At 46.2% G+C, this 24,716-nt stretch overlaps 1 protein-coding gene across 2 annotated transcripts in view; it reads right to left on the reverse strand.

Moving 5' to 3' along the window:
* LOC148502596 (DNA damage-regulated autophagy modulator protein 1-like) overlaps positions 1–24,716 on the reverse strand; it is a 622,814-nt gene that overhangs the window by 325,804 nt on the left and 272,294 nt on the right. The window lies entirely within an intron of this gene.

Raw genomic sequence — 24,716 nt, forward strand, 5'->3', positions numbered from 1 at the left:
TGGTAAGTAAGGGAAATTATAGTGGGTGAGGTATGGTGTCAGGGAGTGATGGTAAGTGAAGGAAATTATAGAGGGTGAGGTATGGTGTCAGGGAGTGATGGTAAGTGAAGGAAATTATAGTGGGTGAGGTATGGTGTCAGGGAGTTATGGTAGTAAGTGAGGATATTTTAGTGGGTGAGGTATGGTGTCAGGGAGTGATGGTAAGTGAAGGAAATTATAGTGGGTGAGGTATGGTGTCAGGGAGTGATGGTAGTAAGTGAGGGATATTATAGTGGGTGAGGTATGGTGTCAGGGAGTGATGGTAGTAAGTGAGGATATTACAGTGGGTGAGGTATGGTGTCAGGGAGTTATGGTAGTAAGTGAGGATATTATAGTGGGTGAGGTATGGTGTCAGGGAGTGATGGTAGTAAGTGAGGGAAATTATAGTGGGTGAGGTATGGTGTCAGGGAGTGATGGTAGTAAGTGAGGGAAATTATAGTGGGTGAGGTATGGTGTCAGGGAGTGTTGGTAGTAAGTGAGGGAAATTATAGAGGGTGAGGTATGGTGTCAGGGAGAGATGGTAAGTGAGGATATTATAGTGGGTGAGGTGTGGTGTCAGGGAGTGATGGTAGTGAGGGATTATATAGTGGGTGAGGTATGTTGTCAGGGAGTGATGGTAAATGAGGGAAATTATAGTGGGTGAGATATGGTGTCAGGGAGAGATGGTAAGTGAGGATATTATAGTGGGTGAGGTGTGGTGTAAGGGAGTGATGGTAGTGAGGGATTATATAGTGGGTGAGGTATGTTGTCAGGGAGTGATGGTAAGTGAGGGAAATTATAGAGGGTGAGGTATGGTGTCAGGGAGAGATGGTAAGTGAGGATATTATAGTGGGTGAGGTGTGGTGTCAGGGAGTGATGGTAGTGAGGGATTATATAGTGGGTGAGGTATGTTGTCAGGGAGTGATGGTAAGTGAGGGAAATTATAGAGGGTGAGGTATGGTGTCAGGGAGAGATGGTGAGGATATTATAGTGGGTGAGGTGTGGTGTCAGGGAGTGATGGTAGTGAGGGATTATATAGTGGGTGAGGTATGTTGTCAGGGAGTGATGGTAAGTGAGGGAAATTATAGTGGGTGAGATATGGTGTCAGGGAGTGATGGTAAGTGAGGATATTATAGTGGGTGAGGTATGGTGTAAGGGAGTGATGGTAGTAAGTGAGGGAAATTATAGTGGGTGAGGTATAGTGTCAGGGAGTGATGGTAGTAAGTGAGGGAAATTATAGTGGGTGAGATATGGTGTCAGGGAGTGATGGTAGTAAGTGAGGGGTATTATAGTGGGTGAGGTATGGTGTCAGGGAGTGATGGTAGTAAGTGAGGGGTATTATAGTGGGTGAGGTATGGTGTAAGGGAGTGATGGTAGTAAGTGAGGGAAATTATAGTGGGTGAGGTATAGTGTCAGGGAGTGATGGTAGTAAGTGAGGGAAATTATAGTGGGTGAGATATGGTGTCAGGGAGTGATGGTAGTAAGTGAGGGGTATTATAGTGGGTGAGGTATGGTGTCAGGGAGTGATGGTAGTAAGTGAGGGGTATTATAGTGGGTGAGGTATGGTGTAAGGGAGTGATGGTAGTAAGTTAGGGATATTATAGTGGGTGAGGTATGGTGTCAGGGAGTGATGGTAGTAAGTGAGGGATATTACAGTGGGTGAGGTATGGTGTCAGGGAGTGATGGTAAGTGAAGGAAATTATAGTGGGTGAGGTATTGTGTCAGGGAGTGATGGTAAGTGAAAGAAATTACAGTGGGTGAGGTATGGTGTCAGGGAGTGATGGTAGTAAGTGAGGAGTATTATAGTGGGTGAGGTATGGTGTCAGGGAGTGATGAATCAGTGAGAGAAATTATAGTGGGTGAGGTATGGTGTCAGGGAGTGATGGTAGTAAGTGAGGATATTATAGTGGGTGAGGTATGGTGTCAGGGAGTGATGGTAAGTGAGGGAAATTATAGTGGGTGAGGTATGGTGTCAGGGAGTGATGGTAGTAAGTGAGGGAAATTATAGTGGGTGAGGTATGGTGTCAGGGAGTGATGGTAGTAAGTGAGGATATTATAGTGGGTGAGGTATGGTGTCAGGGAGTGATGGTAAGTGAGGGAAATTATAGTGGGTGAGGTATGGTGTCAGGGAGTGATGGTAGTAAGTGAGGGAAATTATAGTGGGTGAGGTATGGTGTCAGGGAGTGATGGTAGTAAGTGAGGAGTATTATAGTGGGTGAGGTATGGTGTCAGGTAGTGATGGTAAGTGAGGGAAATTATAGTGGGTGAGGTATGGTGTCAGGGAGTGATGGTAGTAAGTGAGGGAAATTATAGTGGGTGAGGTATGGTGTCAGGGAGTGATGGTAGTAAGTGAGGAGTATTATAGTGGGTGAGGTATGGTGCCAGGGAGTGATGGTAAGTGAGGGAAATTATAGTGGGCGAGTTATGGTGTCAGGGAGTGATGGTAGTAAGTGAGGAGTATTATAGTGGGTGAGGTATGGTGTCAGGGAGTGATGGTAAGTGAGGGAAATTATAGTGGGTGAGGTATGGTGTCAGGGAGTGATGGCAAGTGAGGGAAATTATAGTGGGTGAGGTATGGTGCCAGGGATTGATGGTGAGGGAAATTATAGTGGGTGAGGTATGGTGTCAGGGATTGATGGTAGTAATGAGGGAAATTATAGTGGGTGAGGTATGGTGTCAGGGAGTGATGGTAAGTGAGGGAAATTACAGTGGGTGAGGTATGGTGCCAGGGAGCGATGGTAAGTGAGGGAAATTATAGTGGGTGAGGAATGGTGCCAGGGAGTGATGGTAAGTGAGGGAAATTATAGTGGGTGAGGTATGGTGCCAGGGAGTGATGGTAAGTGAGGGAAATTATAGTGGGTGAGGTATGGTGTCAGGGAGTGATGTTAGCAAGTGAGGGAAATTACAGTGGGTGAGGTATTGTGTCACGGATTGATGGTAGTAAGTAAGGGAAAATATAGAGGGTGAGATATGGTGCCAGGGAGTGATGGTAAGAGAGGGAAATTATACTGGGTGAGGTATGGTGTCAGGGAGTGATGGTAAGTAAGGGAAATTATAGTGGGTGAGATATGGTGCCAGGGAGCGATGGTAAGTGAGGGAAATTATAGTGGGTGAGGTATGGTGTCAGGGAGTGATGGTAGTAAGGGAAGGAAATTATAGTGGGTGAGGTATGGTGTCAGGCAGTGATGGTAGTAAGTGAGGATTATTATAGTGGGTGAGGTATGGTGTCAGGGAGTGATGGCAAGTGAAAGAAATTATAGTGGGTGAGGTATGGTGTCAGGGATTGATGGTAAGTGACGGATATTATAGTGGGTGAGAAATGGTGTCAGGGAGTGATGGTAGTAAGTTAGGGAAATTATAGTGGGTGAGGTATGGTGTCAGGCAGTGATAGTAGTAAGTGAGGGAAATTATAGTGGGTGAGGTATGGTGTCAGGGATTGATGGTAAGTGACGGATATTATAGTGGGTGAGGAATGGTGCCAGGGAGTGATGATAGTAAGTGAGGGAAATTATAGTGGATGAGGTATGATGTCAGGGAGTGATGGAAGTGAGGGGTATTACAGTGGGAGAGGTATGGTGTCAGGGAGTGATGGTAGTGAGGGAAATTATAGTGGGTGAGGTATGGTGTCAGGGAGTGATGGTAAGTAAGGGAAATTATAGTGGGTGAGGTATGGTGTCAGGGAGTGATGGTAAGTGAAGGAAATTATAGAGGGTGAGGTATGGTGTCAGGGAGTGATGGTAAGTGAAGGAAATTATAGTGGGTGAGGTATGGTGTCAGGGAGTTATGGTAGTAAGTGAGGATATTTTAGTGGGTGAGGTATGGTGTCAGGGAGTGATGGTAAGTGAAGGAAATTATAGTGGGTGAGGTATGGTGTCAGGGAGTGATGGTAGTAAGTGAGGGATATTATAGTGGGTGAGGTATGGTGTCAGGGAGTGATGGTAGTAAGTGAGGATATTACAGTGGGTGAGGTATGGTGTCAGGGAGTTATGGTAGTAAGTGAGGATATTATAGTGGGTGAGGTATGGTGTCAGGGAGTGATGGTAGTAAGTGAGGGAAATTATAGTGGGTGAGGTATGGTGTCAGGGAGTGATGGTAGTAAGTGAGGGAAATTATAGTGGGTGAGGTATGGTGTCAGGGAGTGTTGGTAGTAAGTGAGGGAAATTATAGAGGGTGAGGTATGGTGTCAGGGAGAGATGGTAAGTGAGGATATTATAGTGGGTGAGGTGTGGTGTCAGGGAGTGATGGTAGTGAGGGATTATATAGTGGGTGAGGTATGTTGTCAGGGAGTGATGGTAAATGAGGGAAATTATAGTGGGTGAGATATGGTGTCAGGGAGAGATGGTAAGTGAGGATATTATAGTGGGTGAGGTGTGGTGTAAGGGAGTGATGGTAGTGAGGGATTATATAGTGGGTGAGGTATGTTGTCAGGGAGTGATGGTAAGTGAGGGAAATTATAGAGGGTGAGGTATGGTGTCAGGGAGAGATGGTAAGTGAGGATATTATAGTGGGTGAGGTGTGGTGTCAGGGAGTGATGGTAGTGAGGGATTATATAGTGGGTGAGGTATGTTGTCAGGGAGTGATGGTAAGTGAGGGAAATTATAGAGGGTGAGGTATGGTGTCAGGGAGAGATGGTAAGTGAGGATATTATAGTGGGTGAGGTGTGGTGTCAGGGAGTGATGGTAGTGAGGGATTATATAGTGGGTGAGGTATGTTGTCAGGGAGTGATGGTAAGTGAGGGAAATTATAGTGGGTGAGATATGGTGTCAGGGAGTGATGGTAAGTGAGGATATTATAGTGGGTGAGGTATGGTGTAAGGGAGTGATGGTAGTAAGTGAGGGAAATTATAGTGGGTGAGGTATAGTGTCAGGGAGTGATGGTAGTAAGTGAGGGAAATTATAGTGGGTGAGATATGGTGTCAGGGAGTGATGGTAGTAAGTGAGGGGTATTATAGTGGGTGAGGTATGGTGTCAGGGAGTGATGGTAGTAAGTGAGGGGTATTATAGTGGGTGAGGTATGGTGTAAGGGAGTGATGGTAGTAAGTGAGGGAAATTATAGTGGGTGAGGTATAGTGTCAGGGAGTGATGGTAGTAAGTGAGGGAAATTATAGTGGGTGAGATATGGTGTCAGGGAGTGATGGTAGTAAGTGAGGGGTATTATAGTGGGTGAGGTATGGTGTCAGGGAGTGATGGTAGTAAGTGAGGGGTATTATAGTGGGTGAGGTATGGTGTAAGGGAGTGATGGTAGTAAGTTAGGGAAATTATAGTGGGTGAGATATGGTGTCAGGCAGTGATAGTAGTAAGTGAGGGAAATTATAGTGGGTGAGGTATGGTGTCAGGGATTGATGGTAAGTGACGGATATTATAGTGGGTGAGGAATGGTGCCAGGGAGTGATGATAGTAAGTGAGGGAAATTATAGTGGATGAGGTATGATGTCAGGGAGTGATGGAAGTGAGGGGTATTACAGTGGGAGAGGTATGGTGTCAGGGAGTGATGGTAGTGAGGGAAATTATAGTGGGTGAGGTATGGTGTCAGGGAGTGATGGTAAGTAAGGGAAATTATAGTGGGTGAGGTATGGTGTCAGGGAGTGATGGTAAGTGAAGGAAATTATAGAGGGTGAGGTATGGTGTCAGGGAGTGATGGTAAGTGAAGGAAATTATAGTGGGTGAGGTATGGTGTCAGGGAGTTATGGTAGTAAGTGAGGATATTTTAGTGGGTGAGGTATGGTGTCAGGGAGTGATGGTAAGTGAAGGAAATTATAGTGGGTGAGGTATGGTGTCAGGGAGTGATGGTAGTAAGTGAGGGATATTATAGTGGGTGAGGTATGGTGTCAGGGAGTGATGGTAGTAAGTGAGGATATTATAGTGGGTGAGGTATGGTGTCAGGGAGTGATGGTAAGTGAGGGAAATTATAGTGGGTGAGGTATGGTGTCAGGGAGTGATGGTAGTAAGTGAGGGAAATTATAGTGGGTGAGGTATGGTGTCAGGGAGTGATGGTAGTAAGTGAGGAGTATTATAGTGGGTGAGGTATGGTGTCAGGTAGTGATGGTAGTAAGTGAGGGAAATTATAGTGGGTGAGGTATGGTGTCAGGGAGTGATGGTAGTAAGTGAGGAGTATTATAGTGGGTGAGGTATGGTGTCAGGTAGTGATGGTAAGTGAGGGAAATTATAGTGGGTGAGGTATGGTGTCAGGGAGTGATGGTAGTAAGTGAGGAGTATTATAGTGGGTGAGGTATGGTGCCAGGGAGTGATGGTAAGTGAGGGAAATTATAGTGGGCGAGTTATGGTGTCAGGGAGTGATGGTAGTAAGTGAGGAGTATTATAGTGGGTGAGGTATGGTGTCAGGGAGTGATGGTAAGTGAGGGAAATTATAGTGGGTGAGGTATGGTGTCAGGGAGTGATGGCAAGTGAGGGAAATTATAGTGGGTGAGATATGGTGTCAGGGAGAGATGGTAAGTGAGGATATTATAGTGGGTGAGGTGTGGTGTAAGGGAGTGATGGTAGTGAGGGATTATATAGTGGGTGAGGTATGTTGTCAGGGAGTGATGGTAAGTGAGGGAAATTATAGAGGGTGAGGTATGGTGTCAGGGAGAGATGGTAAGTGAGGATATTATAGTGGGTGAGGTGTGGTGTCAGGGAGTGATGGTAGTGAGGGATTATATAGTGGGTGAGGTATGTTGTCAGGGAGTGATGGTAAGTGAGGGAAATTATAGAGGGTGAGGTATGGTGTCAGGGAGAGATGGTAAGTGAGGATATTATAGTGGGTGAGGTGTGGTGTCAGGGAGTGATGGTAGTGAGGGATTATATAGTGGGTGAGGTATGTTGTCAGGGAGTGATGGTAAGTGAGGGAAATTATAGTGGGTGAGATATGGTGTCAGGGAGTGATGGTAAGTGAGGATATTATAGTGGGTGAGGTATGGTGTAAGGGAGTGATGGTAGTAAGTGAGGGAAATTATAGTGGGTGAGGTATAGTGTCAGGGAGTGATGGTAGTAAGTGAGGGAAATTATAGTGGGTGAGATATGGTGTCAGGGAGTGATGGTAGTAAGTGAGGGGTATTATAGTGGGTGAGGTATGGTGTCAGGGAGTGATGGTAGTAAGTGAGGGGTATTATAGTGGGTGAGGTATGGTGTAAGGGAGTGATGGTAGTAAGTGAGGGAAATTATAGTGGGTGAGGTATAGTGTCAGGGAGTGATGGTAGTAAGTGAGGGAAATTATAGTGGGTGAGATATGGTGTCAGGGAGTGATGGTAGTAAGTGAGGGGTATTATAGTGGGTGAGGTATGGTGTCAGGGAGTGATGGTAGTAAGTGAGGGGTATTATAGTGGGTGAGGTATGGTGTAAGGGAGTGATGGTAGTAAGTTAGGGAAATTATAGTGGGTGAGGTATGGTGTCAGGCAGTGATAGTAGTAAGTGAGGGAAATTATAGTGGGTGAGGTATGGTGTCAGGGATTGATGGTAAGTGACGGATATTATAGTGGGTGAGGAATGGTGCCAGGGAGTGATGATAGTAAGTGAGGGAAATTATAGTGGATGAGGTATGATGTCAGGGAGTGATGGAAGTGAGGGGTATTACAGTGGGAGAGGTATGGTGTCAGGGAGTGATGGTAGTGAGGGAAATTATAGTGGGTGAGGTATGGTGTCAGGGAGTGATGGTAAGTAAGGGAAATTATAGTGGGTGAGGTATGGTGTCAGGGAGTGATGGTAAGTGAAGGAAATTATAGAGGGTGAGGTATGGTGTCAGGAAGTGATGGTAAGTGAAGGAAATTATAGTGGGTGAGGTATGGTGTCAGGGAGTTATGGTAGTAAGTGAGGATATTTTAGTGGGTGAGGTATGGTGTCAGGGAGTGATGGTAAGTGAAGGAAATTATAGTGGGTGAGGTATGGTGTCAGGGAGTGATGGTAGTAAGTGAGGGATATTATAGTGGGTGAGGTATGGTGTCAGGGAGTGATGGTAGTAAGTGAGGATATTATAGTGGGTGAGGTATGGTGTCAGGGAGTGATGGTAAGTGAGGGAAATTATAGTGGGTGAGGTATGGTGTCAGGGAGTGATGGTAGTAAGTGAGGGAAATTATAGTGGGTGAGGTATGGTGTCAGGGAGTGATGGTAGTAAGTGAGGAGTATTATAGTGGGTGAGGTATGGTGTCAGGTAGTGATGGTAGTAAGTGAGGGAAATTATAGTGGGTGAGGTATGGTGTCAGGGAGTGATGGTAGTAAGTGAGGAGTATTATAGTGGGTGAGGTATGGTGTCAGGTAGTGATGGTAAGTGAGGGAAATTATAGTGGGTGAGGTATGGTGTCAGGGAGTGATGGTAGTAAGTGAGGAGTATTATAGTGGGTGAGGTATGGTGCCAGGGAGTGATGGTAAGTGAGGGAAATTATAGTGGGCGAGTTATGGTGTCAGGGAGTGATGGTAGTAAGTGAGGAGTATTATAGTGGGTGAGGTATGGTGTCAGGGAGTGATGGTAAGTGAGGGAAATTATAGTGGGTGAGGTATGGTGTCAGGGAGTGATGGCAAGTGAGGGAAATTATAGTGGGTGAGGTATGGTGCCAGGGATTGATGGTGAGGGAAATTATAGTGGGTGAGGTATGGTGTCAGGGATTGATGGTAGTAATGAGGGAAATTATAGTGGGTGAGGTATGGTGTCAGGGAATGATGGTAGTAAGTGAGGGAAATTATAGTGGGTAAGGTATGGTGTCAGGGAGTGATGGTAAGTGAGGGAAATTACAGTGGGTGAGGTATGGTGCCAGGGAGCGATGGTAAGTGAGGGAAATTATAGTGGGTGAGGAATGGTGCCAGGGAGTGATGGTAAGTGAGGGAAATTATAGTGGGTGAGGTATGGTGCCAGGGAGTGATGGTAAGTGAGGGAAATTATAGTGGGTGAGGTATGGTGTCAGGGAGTGATGTTAGCAAGTGAGGGAAATTACAGTGGGTGAGGTATTGTGTCACGGATTGATGGTAGTAAGTAAGGGAAAATATAGAGGGTGAGATATGGTGCCAGGGAGTGATGGTAAGAGAGGGAAATTATACTGGGTGAGGTATGGTGTCAGGGAGTGATGGTAAGTAAGGGAAATTATAGTGGGTGAGATATGGTGCCAGGGAGCGATGGTAAGTGAGGGAAATTATAGTGGGTGAGGTATGGTGTCAGGGAGTGATGGTAGTAAGGGAAGGAAATTATAGTGGGTGAGGTATGGTGTCAGGCAGTGATGGTAGTAAGTGAGGATTATTATAGTGGGTGAGGTATGGTGTCAGGGAGTGATGGCAAGTGAAAGAAATTATAGTGGGTGAGGTATGGTGTCAGGGATTGATGGTAAGTGACGGATATTATAGTGGGTGAGAAATGGTGTCAGGGAGTGATGGTAGTAAGTTAGGGAAATTATAGTGGGTGAGGTATGGTGTCAGGCAGTGATAGTAGTAAGTGAGGGAAATTATAGTGGGTGAGGTATGGTGTCAGGGATTGATGGTAAGTGACGGATATTATAGTGGGTGAGGAATGGTGCCAGGGAGTGATGATAGTAAGTGAGGGAAATTATAGTGGATGAGGTATGATGTCAGGGAGTGATGGAAGTGAGGGGTATTACAGTGGGAGAGGTATGGTGTCAGGGAGTGATGGTAGTGAGGGAAATTATAGTGGGTGAGGTATGGTGTCAGGGAGTGATGGTAAGTAAGGGAAATTATAGTGGGTGAGGTATGGTGTCAGGGAGTGATGGTAAGTGAAGGAAATTATAGTGGGTGAGGTATGGTGTCAGGGAGTTATGGTAGTAAGTGAGGATATTTTAGTGGGTGAGGTATGGTGTCAGGGAGTGATGGTAAGTGAAGGAAATTATAGTGGGTGAGGTATGGTGTCAGGGAGTGATGGTAGTAAGTGAGGGATATTATAGTGGGTGAGGTATGGTGTCAGGGAGTGATGGTAGTAAGTGAGGATATTACAGTGGGTGAGGTATGGTGTCAGGGAGTTATGGTAGTAAGTGAGGATATTATAGTGGGTGAGGTATGGTGTCAGGGAGTGATGGTAGTAAGTGAGGGAAATTATAGTGGGTGAGGTATGGTGTCAGGGAGTGATGGTAAGTGAGGGAATTTATAGTGGGTGAGGAATGGTGCCAGGGAGTGATGATAGTAAGTGAGGGAAATTATAGTGGGTGAGGTATGGTGTCAGGGAGTGTTGGTAGTAAGTGAGGGAAATTATAGAGGGTGAGGTATGGTGTCAGGGAGAGATGGTAAGTGAGGATATTATAGTGGGTGAGGTGTGGTGTCAGGGAGTGATGGTAGTGAGGGATTATATAGTGGGTGAGGTATGTTGTCAGGGAGTGATGGTAAGTGAGGGAAATTATAGTGGGTGAGATATGGTGTCAGGGAGAGATGGTAAGTGAGGATATTATAGTGGGTGAGGTGTGGTGTAAGGGAGTGATGGTAGTGAGGGATTATATAGTGGGTGAGGTATGTTGTCAGGGAGTGATGGTAAGTGAGGGAAATTATAGAGGGTGAGGTATGGTGTCAGGGAGAGATGGTAAGTGAGGATATTATAGTGGGTGAGGTGTGGTGTCAGGGAGTGATGGTAGTGAGGGATTATATAGTGGGTGAGGTATGTTGTCAGGGAGTGATGGTAAGTGAGGGAAATTATAGAGGGTGAGGTATGGTGTCAGGGAGAGATGGTAAGTGAGGATATTATAGTGGGTGAGGTGTGGTGTCAGGGAGTGATGGTAGTGAGGGATTATATAGTGGGTGAGGTATGTTGTCAGGGAGTGATGGTAAGTGAGGGAAATTATAGTGGGTGAGATATGGTGTCAGGGAGTGATGGTAAGTGAGGATATTATAGTGGGTGAGGTATGGTGTAAGGGAGTGATGGTAGTAAGTGAGGGAAATTATAGTGGGTGAGGTATAGTGTCAGGGAGTGATGGTAGTAAGTGAGGGAAATTATAGTGGGTGAGATATGGTGTCAGGGAGTGATGGTAGTAAGTGAGGGGTATTATAGTGGGTGAGGTATGGTGTCAGGGAATGATGGTAGTAAGTGAGGGAAATTATAGTGGGTAAGGTATGGTGTCAGGGAGTGATGGTAAGTGAGGGAAATTACAGTGGGTAAGGTATGGTGTCAGGGAGTGATGGTAAGTGAGGGAAATTACAGTGGGTGAGGTATGGTGCCAGGGAGCGATGGTAAGTGAGGGAAATTATAGTGGGTGAGGAATGGTGCCAGGGAGTGATGGTAAGTGAGGGAAATTATAGTGGGTGAGGTATGGTGCCAGGGAGTGATGGTAAGTGAGGGAAATTATAGTGGGTGAGGTATGGTGTCAGGGAGTGATGTTAGCAAGTGAGGGAAATTACAGTGGGTGAGGTATTGTGTCACGGATTGATGGTAGTAAGTAAGGGAAAATATAGAGGGTGAGATATGGTGCCAGGGAGTGATGGTAAGAGAGGGAAATTATACTGGGTGAGGTATGGTGTCAGGGAGTGATGGTAAGTAAGGGAAATTATAGTGGGTGAGATATGGTGCCAGGGAGCGATGGTAAGTGAGGGAAATTATAGTGGGTGAGGTATGGTGTCAGGGAGTGATGGTAGTAAGGGAAGGAAATTATAGTGGGTGAGGTATGGTGTCAGGCAGTGATGGTAGTAAGTGAGGATTATTATAGTGGGTGAGGTATGGTGTCAGGGAGTGATGGCAAGTGAAAGAAATTATAGTGGGTGAGGTATGGTGTCAGGGATTGATGGTAAGTGACGGATATTATAGTGGGTGAGAAATGGTGTCAGGGAGTGATGGTAGTAAGTTAGGGAAATTATAGTGGGTGAGGTATGGTGTCAGGCAGTGATAGTAGTAAGTGAGGGAAATTATAGTGGGTGAGGTATGGTGTCAGGGATTGATGGTAAGTGACGGATATTATAGTGGGTGAGGAATGGTGCCAGGGAGTGATGATAGTAAGTGAGGGAAATTATAGTGGATGAGGTATGATGTCAGGGAGTGATGGAAGTGAGGGGTATTACAGTGGGAGAGGTATGGTGTCAGGGAGTGATGGTAGTGAGGGAAATTATAGTGGGTGAGGTATGGTGTCAGGGAGTGATGGTAAGTAAGGGAAATTATAGTGGGTGAGGTATGGTGTCAGGGAGTGATGGTAAGTGAAGGAAATTATAGAGGGTGAGGTATGGTGTCAGGGAGTGATGGTAAGTGAAGGAAATTATAGTGGGTGAGGTATGGTGTCAGGGAGTTATGGTAGTAAGTGAGGATATTTTAGTGGGTGAGGTATGGTGTCAGGGAGTGATGGTAAGTGAAGGAAATTATAGTGGGTGAGGTATGGTGTCAGGGAGTGATGGTAGTAAGTGAGGGAAATTATAGTGGGTGAGGTATAGTGTCAGGGAGTGATGGTAGTAAGTGAGGGAAATTATAGTGGGTGAGATATGGTGTCAGGGAGTGATGGTAGTAAGTGAGGGGTATTATAGTGGGTGAGGTATGGTGTCAGGGAGTGATGGTAGTAAGTGAGGGGTATTATAGTGGGTGAGGTATGGTGTAAGGGAGTGATGGTAGTAAGTGAGGGAAATTATAGTGGGTGAGGTATAGTGTCAGGGAGTGATGGTAGTAAGTGAGGGAAATTATAGTGGGTGAGATATGGTGTCAGGGAGTGATGGTAGTAAGTGAGGGGTATTATAGTGGGTGAGGTATGGTGTCAGGGAGTGATGGTAGTAAGTGAGGGGTATTATAGTGGGTGAGGTATGGTGTAAGGGAGTGATGGTAGTAAGTGAGGGAAATTATAGTGGGTGAGGTATAGTGTCAGGGAGTGATGGTAGTAAGTGAGGGAAATTATAGTGGGTGAGATATGGTGTCAGGGAGTGATGGTAGTAAGTGAGGGGTATTATAGTGGGTGAGGTATGGTGTCAGGGAGTGATGGTAGTAAGTGAGGGGTATTATAGTGGGTGAGGTATGGTGTAAGGGAGTGATGGTAGTAAGTGAGGGAAATTATAGTGGGTGAGGTATAGTGTCAGGGAGTGATGGTAGTAAGTGAGGGAAATTATAGTGGGTGAGATATGGTGTCAGGGAGTGATGGTAGTAAGTGAGGGGTATTATAGTGGGTGAGGTATGGTGTCAGGGAGTGATGGTAAGTGAGGGAAATTATAGTGGGTGAGGTATGGTGTCAGGGAGTGATGGTAGTAAGTGAGGGGTATTATAGTGGGTGAGGTATGGTGTCAGGGAGTGATGGTAGTAAGTGAGGTAAATTATAGTGGGTGAGGTATGGTGTCAGGGAGTGATGGTAGTAAGTGAGGGGTATTATAGTGGGTGAGGTATGGTGTAAGGGAGTGATGGTAGTAAGTGAGGGGTATTATAGTGGGTGAGGTATGGTGTCAGGGAGTGATGGTAGTAAGTGAGGGAAATTATAGTGGGTGAGGTATAGTGTCAGGGAGTGATGGTAGTAAGTGAGGGGTATTATAGTGGGTGAGGTATGGTGTCAGGGAGTGATGGTAAGTGAGGGAAATTATAGTGGGTGAGGTATGGTGTCATGGAGTGATGGTAAGTGAGGGAAATTATAGTGGGTGAGGCATGGTGTCAGGGAGTGATGGTAGTAAGTGAGGGAAATTATAGTGGGTGAGGTATGGTGTCAGGGAGTGATGGTAAGTGAGGATATTATAGTGGGTGAGGTATGGTGTCAGGGAGTGATGGTAAGTGAGGGAAATTATAGTGGGTGAGGTATGGTGTCATGGAGTGATGGTAAGTGAGGGATTATAGTGGGTGAGGTATGGTGTCAGGGAGTGATGGTATGTGAGGGATTATATAATGCGTGAGGTATGGTGTCAGGGAGTGATGGTAAGTGAAGTAAATTATAGTGGGTGAGGTATGGTGTCAGGGAGTGATGGTAAGTGAGGATATTATAGTGGGTGAGATATGGTCTCAGGGAGTGATGGTAAGTGAGGATATTATAGTGGGTGAGGTATGGTGTCAGGGAGTGATGGTAGTAAGTGAGGGGTATTATAGTGGGTGAGGTATGGTGTCAGGGAGTGATGGTAGTAAGTGAGGTAAATTATAGTGGGTGAGGTATGGTGTCAGGGAGTGATGGTAGTAAGTGAGGGGTATTATAGTGGGTGAGGTATGGTGTAAGGGAGTGATGGTAGTAAGTGAGGGGTATTATAGTGGGTGAGGTATGGTGTCAGGGAGTGATGGTAGTAAGTGAGGGGTATTATAGTGGGTGAGGTATGGTGTCAGGGAGTGATGGTAGTAAGTGAGGGGTATTATAGTGGGTGAGGTATGGTGTAAGGGAGTGATGGTAGTAAGTGAGGGAAATTATAGTGGGTGAGGTATAGTGTCAGGGAGTGATGGTAGTAAGTGAGGGAAATTATAGTGGGTGAGATATGGTGTCAGGGAGTGATGGTAAGTGAGGATATTATAGTGGGTGAGGTATGGTGTCAGGGAGTGATGGTAAGTGAGGGAAATTATAGTGGGTGAGGCATGGTGTCAGGGAGTGATGGTAGTAAGTGAGGGAAATTATAGTGGGTGAGGTATGGTGTCAGGGAGTGATGGTAAGTGAGGATATTATAGTGGGTGAGGTATGGTGTCAGGGAGTGATGGTAAGTGAGGGAAATTATAGTGGGTGAGGTATGGTGTCATGGAGTGATGGTAAGTGAGGGATTATAGTGGGTGAGGTATGGTGTCAGGGAGTGATGGTATGTGAGGGATTATATAATGCGTGAGGTATGGTGTCAGGGAGTGATGGTAAGTGAAGTAAATTATAGTGGGTGAGGTATGGTGTCAGGGAGTGATGGTAAGTGAGGATATTATAGTGGGTGAGATATGGTCTCAGGGAGTGATGGTAAGTGAGGATATTATAGTGGGTGAGGTATGGTGTCAGGGAGTGATGGTAGTAAGTGAGGGGTATTATAGTGGGTGAGGTATGGTGTCAGGGAGTGATGGTAGTAAGTGAGGTAAATTATAGTGGGTGAGGTATGGTGTCAGGGAGTGATGGTAGTAAGTGAGGGGTATTATAGTGGGTGAGGTATGGTGTAAGGGAGTGATGGTAGTAAGTGAGGGGTATTATAGTGGGTGAGGTATGGTGTCAGGGAGTGATGGTAGTAAGTGAGGGGTATTATAGTGGGTGAGGTATGGTGTCAGGGAGTGATGGTAGTAAGTGAGGGGTATTATAGTGGGTGAGGTATGGTGTAAGGGAGTGATGGTAGTAAGTGAGGGAAATTATAGTGGGTGAGGTATAGTGTCAGGGAGTGATGGTAGTAAGTGAGGGAAATTATAGTGGGTGAGATATGGTGTCAGGGAGTGATGGTAAGTGAGGATATTATAGTGGGTGAGGTATGGTGTCAGGGAGTGATGGTAAGTGAGGGAAATTATAGTGGGTGAGGCATGGTGTCAGGGAGTGATGGTAGTAAGTGAGGGAAATTATAGTGGGTGAGGTATGGTGTCAGGGAGTGATGGTAAGTGAGGATATTATAGTGGGTGAGGTATGGTGTCAGCGAGTGATGGTAAGTGAGGGAAATTATAGTGGGTGAGGTATGGTGTCAGGGAGTGATGGTATGTGAGGGATTATATAATGCGTGAGGTATGGTGTCAGGGAGTGATGGTAAGTGAAGTAAATTATAGTGGGTGAGGTATGGTGTCAGGGAGTGATGGTAAGTGAGGATATTATAGTGGGTGAGATATGGTCTCAGGGAGTGATGGTAAGTGAGGATATTATAGTGGGTGAGGTATGGTGTCAGGGAGTGATGGTAGTAAGTGAGGGGTATTATAGTGGGTGAGGTATGGTGTCAGGGAGTGATGGTAGTAAGTGAGGTAAATTATAGTGGGTGAGGTATGGTGTCAGGGAGTGATGGTAGTAAGTGAGGGGTATTATAGTGGGTGAGGTATGGTGTAAGGGAGTGATGGTAGTAAGTGAGGGGTATTATAGTGGGTGAGGTATGGTGTCAGGGAGTGATGGTAGTAAGTGAGGGGTATTATAGTGGGTGAGGTATGGTGTCAGGGAGTGATGGTAGTAAGTGAGGGGTATTATAGTGGGTGAGGTATGGTGTAAGGGAGTGATGGTAGTAAGTGAGGGAAATTATAGTGGGTGTGGTATAGTGTCAGGGAGTGATGGTAGTAAGTGAGGGAAATTATAGTGGGTGAGATATGGTGTCAGGGAGTGATGGTAAGTGAGGATATTATAGTGGGTGAGGTATGGTGTCAGGGAGTGATGGTAAGTGAGGGAAATTATAGTGGGTGAGGCATGGTGTCAGGGAGTGATGGTAGTAAGTGAGGGAAATTATAGTGGGTGAGGTATGGTGTCAGGGAGTGATGGTAAGTGAGGATATTATAGTGGGTGAGGTATGGTGTCAGGGAGTGATGGTAAGTGAGGGAAATTATAGTGGGTGAGGTATGGTGTCATGGAGTGATGGTAAGTGAGGGATTATAGTGGGTGAGGTATGGTGTCAGGGAGTGATGGTATGTGAGGGATTATATAATGCGTGAGGTATGGTGTCAGGGAGTGATGGTAAGTGAGGGATATTATAGTGGGTGAGGTATGGTGTCAGGGAGTGATGGTAAGTGAGGATATTATAGTGGGTGAGGTATGGTGTCAGGGAGTGATGGTAGTAAGTGAGGGGTATTATAGTGGGTGAGGTATGGTGTCAGGGAGTGATGGTAGTAAGTGAGGTAAATTATAGTGGGTGAGGTATGGTGTCAGGGAGTGATGGTAGTAAGTGAGGGGTATTATAGTGGGTGAGGTATGGTGTAAGGGAGTGATGGTAGTAAGTGAGGGGTATTATAGTGGGTGAGGTATGGTGTCAGGGAGTGATGGTAGTAAGTGAGGGGTATTATAGTGGGTGAGGTATGGTGTCAGGGAGTGATGGTAGTAAGTGAGGGGTATTATAGTGGGTGAGGTATGGTGTAAGGGAGTGATGGTAGTAAGTGAGGGAAATTATAGTGGGTGAGGTATAGTGTCAGGGAGTGATGGTAGTAAGTGAGGGAAATTATAGTGGGTGAGATATGGTGTCAGGGAGTGATGGTAAGTGAGGATATTATAGTGGGTGAGGTATGGTGTCAGGGAGTGATGGTAAGTGAGGGAAATTATAGTGGGTGAGGCATGGTGTCAGGGAGTGATGGTAGTAAGTGAGGGAAATTATAGTGGGTGAGGTATGGTGTCAGGGAGTGATGGTAAGTGAGGATATTATAGTGGGTGAGGTATGGTGTCAGGGAGTGATGGTAAGTGAGGGAAATTATAGTGGGTGAGGTATGGTGTCATGGAGTGATGGTAAGTGAGGGATTATAGTGGGTGAGGTATGGTGTCAGGGAGTGATGGTATGTGAGGGATTATATAATGCGTGAGGTATGGTGTCAGGGAGTGATGGTAAGTGAGGATATTATAGTGGGTGAGATATGGTCTCAGGGAGTGATGGTAAGTGAGGATATTATAGTGGGTGAGGTATGGTGTCAGGGAGTGATGGTAGTAAGTGAGGGGTATTATAGTGGGTGAGGTATGGTGTCAGGGAGTGATGGTAGTAAGTGAGGTAAATTATAGTGGGTGAGGTATGGTGTCAGGGAGTGATGGTAGTAAGTGAGGGGTATTATAGTGGGTGAGGTATGGTGTAAGGGAGTGATGGTAGTAAGTGAGCGGTATTATAGTGGGTGAGGTATGGTGTCAGGGAGTGATGGTAGTAAGTGAGGGGTATTATAGTGGGTGAGGTATGGTGTCAGGGAGTGATGGTAGTAAGTGAGGGGTATTATAGTGGGTGAGGTATGGTGTAAGGGAGTGATGGTAGTAAGTGAGGGAAATTATAGTGGGTGAGGTATAGTGTCAGGGAGTGATGGTAGTAAGTGAGGGAAATTATAGTGGGTGAGATATGGTGTCAGGGAGTGATGGTAAGTGAGGATATTATAGTGGGTGAGGTATGGTGTCAGGGAGTGATGGTAAGTGAGGGAAATTATAGTGGGTGAGGCATGGTGTCAGGGAGTGATGGTAGTAAGTGAGGGAAATTATAGTGGGTGAGGTATGGTGTCAGGGAGTGATGGTAAGTGAGGATATTATAGTGGGTGAGGTATGGTGTCAGGGAGTGATGGTAAGTGAGGGAAATTATAGTGGGTGAGGTATGGTGTCATGGAGTGATGGTAAGTGAGGGATTATAGTGGGTGAGGTATGGTGTCAGGGAGTGATGGTATGTGAGGGATTATATAATGCGTGAGGTATGGTGTCAGGGAGTGATGGTAAGTGAAGTAAATTATAGTGGGTGAGGTATGGTGTCAGGGAGTGATGGTAAGTGAGGATATTATAGTGGGTGAGATATGGTCTCAGGGAGTGATGGTAAGTGAGGATATTATAGTGGGTGAGGTATGGTGTCAGGGAGTGATGGTAGTAAGTGAGGGGTATTATAGTGGGTGAGGTATGGTGTCAGGGAGTGATGGTAGTAAGTGAGGTAAATTATAGTGGGTGAGGTATGGTGTCAGGGAGTGATGGTAGTAAGTGAGGGGTATTATAGTGGGTGAGGTATGGTGTAAGGGAGTGATGGTAGTAAGTGAGGGGTATTATAGTGGGTGAGGTATGGTGTCAGGGAGTGATGGTAGTAAGTGAGGGGTATTATAGTGGGTGAGGTATGGTGTCAGGGAGTGATGGTAGTAAGTGAGGGGTATTATAGTGGGTGAGGTATGGTGTAAGGGAGTGATGGTAGTAAGTGAGGGAAATTATAGTGGGTGAGGTATAGTGTCAGGGAGTGATGGTAGTAAGTGAGGGAAATTATAGTGGGTGAGATATGGTGTCAGGGAGTGATGGTAAGTGAGGATATTATAGTGGGTGAGGTATGGTGTCAGGGAGTGATGGTAAGTGAGGGAAATTATAGTGGGTGAGGCATGGTGTCAGGGAGTGATGGTAGTAAGTGAGGGAAATTATAGTGGGTGAGGTATGGTGTCAGGGAGTGATGGTAAGTGAGGATATTATAGTGGGTGAGGTATGGTGTCAGGGAGTGATGGTAAGTGAGGGAAATTATAGTGGGTGAGGTATGGTGTCATGGAGTGATGGTAAGTGAGGGATTATAGTGGGTGAGGTATGGTGTCAGGGAGTGATGGTATGTGAGGGATTATATAATGCGTGAGGTATGGTGTCAGGGAGTGATGGTAAGTGAAGTAAATTATAGTGGGTGAGGTATGGTGTCAGGGAGTGATGGTAAGTGAGGATATTATAGTGGGTGAGATATGGTCTCAGGGAGTGATGGTAAGTGAGGATATTATAGTGGGTGAGGTATGGTGTCAGGGAGTGATGGTAGTAAGTGAGGGGTATTATAGTGGGTGAGGTATGGTGTCAGGGAGTGATGGTAGTAAGTGAGGTAAATTATAGTGGGTGAGGTATGGTGTCAGGGAGTGATGGTAGTAAGTGAGGGGTATTATAGTGGGTGAGGTATGGTGTAAGGGAGTGATGGTAGTAAGTGAGGGGTATTATAGTGGGTGAGGTATGGTGTCAGGGAGTGATGGTAGTAAGTGAGGGGTATTATAGTGGGTGAGGTATGGTGTCAGGGAGTGATGGTAGTAAGTGAGGGGTATTATAGTGGGTGAGGTATGGTGTAAGGGAGTGATGGTAGTAAGTGAGGGAAATTATAGTGGGTGAGGTATAGTGTCAGGGAGTGATGGTAGTAAGTGAGGGAAATTATAGTGGGTGAGATATGGTGTCAGGGAGTGATGGTAGTAAGTGAGGGAAATTATAGTGGGTGAGATATGGTGTCAGGGAGTGATGGTAAGTGAGGATATTATAGTGGGTGAGGTATGGTGTCAGGGAGTGATGGTAAGTGAGGGAAATTATAGTGGGTGAGGTATGGTGTCAGGGAGTGATGGTAGTAAGTGAGGGAAATTATAGTGGGTGAGGTATGGTGTCAGGGAGTGATGGTAAGTGAGGGATTATAGTGGGTGAGGTATGGTGTCAGGGAGTGATGGTAAGTGAGGATATTATAGTGGGTGAGGTATGGTGTCAGGGAGTGATGGTAAGTGAGGGAAATTATAGTGGGTGAGGTATGGTGTCATGGAGTGATGGTAAGTGAGGGATTATAGTGGGTGAGGTATGGTGTCAGGGAGTGATGGTATGTGAGGGATTATATAATGCGTGAGGTATGGTGTCAGGGAGTGATGGTAAGTGAAGTAAATTATAGTGGGTGAGGTATGGTGTCAGGGAGTGATGGTAAGTGAGGATATTATAGTGGGTGAGATATGGTCTCAGGGAGTGATGGTAAGTGAGGATATTATAGTGGGTGAGGTATGGTGTCAGGGAGTGATGGTAGTAAGTGAGGGGTATTATAGTGGGTGAGGTATGGTGTCAGGGAGTGATGGTAGTAAGTGAGGTAAATTATAGTGGGTGAGGTATGGTGTCAGGGAGTGATGGTAGTAAGTGAGGGGTATTATAGTGGGTGAGGTATGGTGTAAGGGAGTGATGGTAGTAAGTGAGGGGTATTATAGTGGGTGAGGTATGGTGTCAGGGAGTGATGGTAGTAAGTGAGGGGTATTATAGTGGGTGAGGTATGGTGTCAGGGAGTGATGGTAGTAAGTGAGGGGTATTATAGTGGGTGAGGTATGGTGTAAGGGAGTGATGGTAGTAAGTGAGGGAAATTATAGTGGGTGAGGTATAGTGTCAGGGAGTGATGGTAGTAAGTGAGGGAAATTATAGTGGGTGAGATATGGTGTCAGGGAGTGATGGTAGTAAGTGAGGGAAATTATAGTGGGTGAGATATGGTGTCAGGGAGTGATGGTAAGTGAGGATATTATAGTGGGTGAGGTATGGTGTCAGGGAGTGATGGTAAGTGAGGGAAATTATAGTGGGTGAGGTATGGTGTCAGGGAGTGATGGTAGTAAGTGAGGGAAATTATAGTGGGTGAGGTATGGTGTCAGGGAGTGATGGTAAGTGAGGGATTATAGTGGGTGAGGTATGGTGTCAGGGAGTGATGGTAAGTGAGGGATTATAGTGGGTGAGGTATGGTGTCAGGGAGTGATGGTAAGTGAGGATATTATAGTGGGTGAGATATGGTCTCAGGGAGTGATGGTAAGTGAGGATATTATAGTGGGTGAGGTATGGTGTCAGGGAGTGATGGTAGTAAGTGAGGGGTATTATAGTGGGTGAGGTATGGTGTCAGGGAGTGATGGTAGTAAGTGAGGTAAATTATAGTGGGTGAGGTATGGTGTCAGGGAGTGATGGTAGTAAGTGAGGGGTATTATAGTGGGTGAGGTATGGTGTAAGGGAGTGATGGTAGTAAGTGAGGGGTATTATAGTGGGTGAGGTATGGTGTCAGGGAGTGATGGTAGTAAGTGAGGGGTATTATAGTGGGTGAGGTATGGTGTCAGGGAGTGATGGTAGTAAGTGAGGGAAATTATAGTGGGTGAGGTATAGTGTCAGGGAGTGATGGTAGTAAGTGAGGGAAATTATAGTGGGTGAGATATGGTGTCAGGGAGTGATGGTAGTAAGTGAGGGAAATTATAGAGGGTGAGGTATGGTGTCAGGGAGAGATGGTAAGTGAGGATATTATAGTGGGTGAGGTGTGGTGTCAGGGAGTGATGGTAGTGAGGGATTATATAGTGGGTGAGGTATGTTGTCAGGGAGTGATGGTAAGTGAGGGAAATTATAGAGGGTGAGGTATGGTGTCAGGGAGTGATGGTAGTAAGTGAGGGGTATTATAGTGGGTGAGGTATGGTGTCAGGGAGTGATGGTAGTAAGTGAGGGGTATTATAGTGGGTGAGGTATGGTGTAAGGGAGTGATGGTAGTAAGTGAGGGAAATTATAGTGGGTGAGGTATAGTGTCAGGGAGTGATGGTAGTAAGTGAGGGAAATTATAGTGGGTGAGATATGGTGTCAGGGAGTGATGGTAGTAAGTGAGGGAAATTATAGTGGGTGAGATATGGTGTCAGGGAGTGATGGTAAGTGAGGATATTATAGTGGGTGAGGTATGGTGTCAGGGAGTGATGGTAAGTGAGGGAAATTATAGTGGGTGAGGTATGGTGTCAGGGAGTGATGGTAGTAAGTGAGGGAAATTATAGTGGGTGAGGTATGGTGTCAGGGAGTGATGGTAAGTGAGGGATTATAGTGGGTGAGGTATGGTGTCAGGGAGTGATGGTAAGTGAGGGATTATAGTGGGTGAGGTATGGTGTCAGGGAGTGATGGTAAGTGAGGATATTATAGTGGGTGAGATATGGTCTCAGGGAGTGATGGTAAGTGAGGATATTATAGTGGGTGAGGTATGGTGTCAGGGAGTGATGGTAGTAAGTGAGGGGTATTATAGTGGGTGAGGTATGGTGTCAGGGAGTGATGGTAGTAAGTGAGGTAAATTATAGTGGGTGAGGTATGGTGTCAGGGAGTGATGATAGTAAGTGAGGGGTATTATAGTGGGTGAGGTATGGTGTAAGGGAGTGATGGTAGTAAGTGAGGGGTATTATAGTGGGTGAGGTATGGTGTCAGGGAGTGATGGTAGTAAGTGAGGGGTATTATAGTGGGTGAGGTATGGTGTCAGGGAGTGATGGTAGTAAGTGAGGGAAATTATAGTGGGTGAGGTATAGTGTCAGGGAGTGATGGTAGTAAGTGAGGGAAATTATAGTGGGTGAGATATGGTGTCAGGGAGTGATGGTAGTAAGTGAGGGAAATTATAGAGGGTGAGGTATGGTGTCAGGGAGAGATGGTAAGTGAGGATATTATAGTGGGTGAGGTGTGGTGTCAGGGAGTGATGGTAGTGAGGGATTATATAGTGGGTGAGGTATGTTGTCAGGGAGTGATGGTAAGTGAGGGAAATTATAGAGGGTGAGGTATGGTGTCAGGGAGAGATGGTAAGTGAGGATATTATAGTGGGTGAGGTGTGGTGTCAGGGAGTGATGGTAGTGAGGGATTATATAGTGGGTGAGGTATGTTGTCAGGGAGTGATGGTAAGTGAGGGAAATTATAGTGGGTGAGATATGGTGTCAGGGAGTGATGGTAAGTGAGGATATTATAGTGGGTGAGGTATGGTGTCAGGGAGTGATGGTAGTAAGTGAGGGAAATTATAGTGGGTGAGATATGGTCTCAGGGAGTGATGGTAAGTGAGGATATTATAGTGGGTGAGATATGGTCTCAGGGAGTGATGAGCTTTAGTCTGTTTTTGTTTTATGCAAGTAATCCTGCATTCAGATAAAGATCAGGTCATCTAACAGAAGAGCTGTAGGTCTACACTTCAAGTCTATCTGAGGGTTTGAACCAGAACAGTAACCACTAAAGCTGATAGCATGCTTAGTTATATGCTGACTGAGCGATTTCAGACAGTAGATCTAGGATAAGAGTTTTCTCAATGTCTTCAGACACCACTGTACAACGGGATGCAGTTAAGAAGGCAACGGTTGAAATGCCGACCATCTGCTTCCTGATTGTGCAATGTCGACAGGGAACTAATGATAAGCGTCGAAATCCCGAACGAAGTTAAGCCGGGCGGCAGGCGTGGACAGCCGCTGGGTGGGGATGGTTAGGGGCAGGCACCCCCCCTGGGAGGGTTAGGGTATGGCTAGGGGAAGGGGGGGTTAGAGTCAGACCCCCCCGGGGGGAGGTAAGGGATAGGCACCGCCCTGGAGGGTTAGGTATAGGCTGCGGGGAGGGTGTGTTAAGTTTAGGCACTTACGGGGGGTTAGGGTTAGACACTAGGGGGGAGGTCTGGTTTAGGCACCGCTAATGGTGGGTTAAGGTTAGGGATGGGAGGGGGGGGGGGGGGGGGGGAAGACTATGGATAATTAGTTGATTACCTTGTCTGGATCTTAACTGCTGCCGGTCTTCCAGTGTTGGGATTTGAACGGCCGGACATAGGTCCGGCGGTCATTCTTACGGATCCCTGTACTACAACCAAAAGTGATTCATACCATATATCAGACATCTGTACTTACTCACTGAGATATCTCACAGCTAAGGTAAGCAAGGCAACATTTCTTCTATCAACCAGGCAGGCACATTATCCAAGGCACTAGAAGAAACCCTGCCAGGTGATTCAAACCATGACCTCTACCATAGCAGCAACACAGGGCTAAAGGTCATCTGAGCCAGCTCATGCTTTGTTTAATTTTGGAGACCCGTGTGCAACATCCAAACATTACCCGGTGTACTGACCCAGGGAGCCCTCTACCACTGCCAGCAGATGATCGGGCTATTCACCAGTCTGTGCACACTGGGGCTCATGTACACTGGGGCATAAGTCCAACTCAGAATCCCAAAATGCGCTTGTCAGTACTGTGCAGGTGCAATAAGCAGGAGTATACGTCTTTGTATGCATGTACCTGGCATACTGTATAGAGGGGAGGAGTATTTATTGTCACTGGTTGAACCCCGGTGTAAGATGTTGATTACCAGCATGGACTTGCTACCCCCCCCCAAAAAAAACCCCTGATAATTAAGAATAAAACAAAAGGACATCCCCCAAAACATCTGCAGCCAGCACTAGTGCTCATATAGGGTAGCAGCAAAATCGGGAGGGTGAAAAGCGTGGGGTGACCCCGAAATCACCACTACCAGCATCATGTCTGCCAGGGCTGGTGGTACTCTATCAGGGAAATATGCAGCGTAGGCCCCACTGACATAGTGCCAAATAGCCCCGGTCTAGTCAGCACAGATCTGTACTCCTTGGGAGGATCAGGGGTACAACAAAAATTGTGCCCCACCCTAGAAAATCCAGCATTGTGCCCCAGGTGGTGGATGTAGGTCCATGTTTGTTATAAAAGAAAAGATTATTTTTATAGGTCCCAGCATGTATATGCAGCTCCAGTCCTCCACATAAATATATAGGCCC

Source organism: Taudactylus pleione, unplaced genomic scaffold (genome assembly GCF_031769625.1).
Source record: "Taudactylus pleione unplaced genomic scaffold, aTauple2 ptg000490l, whole genome shotgun sequence".
NCBI classification, from domain to species: Eukaryota; Metazoa; Chordata; class Amphibia; order Anura; family Myobatrachidae; genus Taudactylus; species Taudactylus pleione.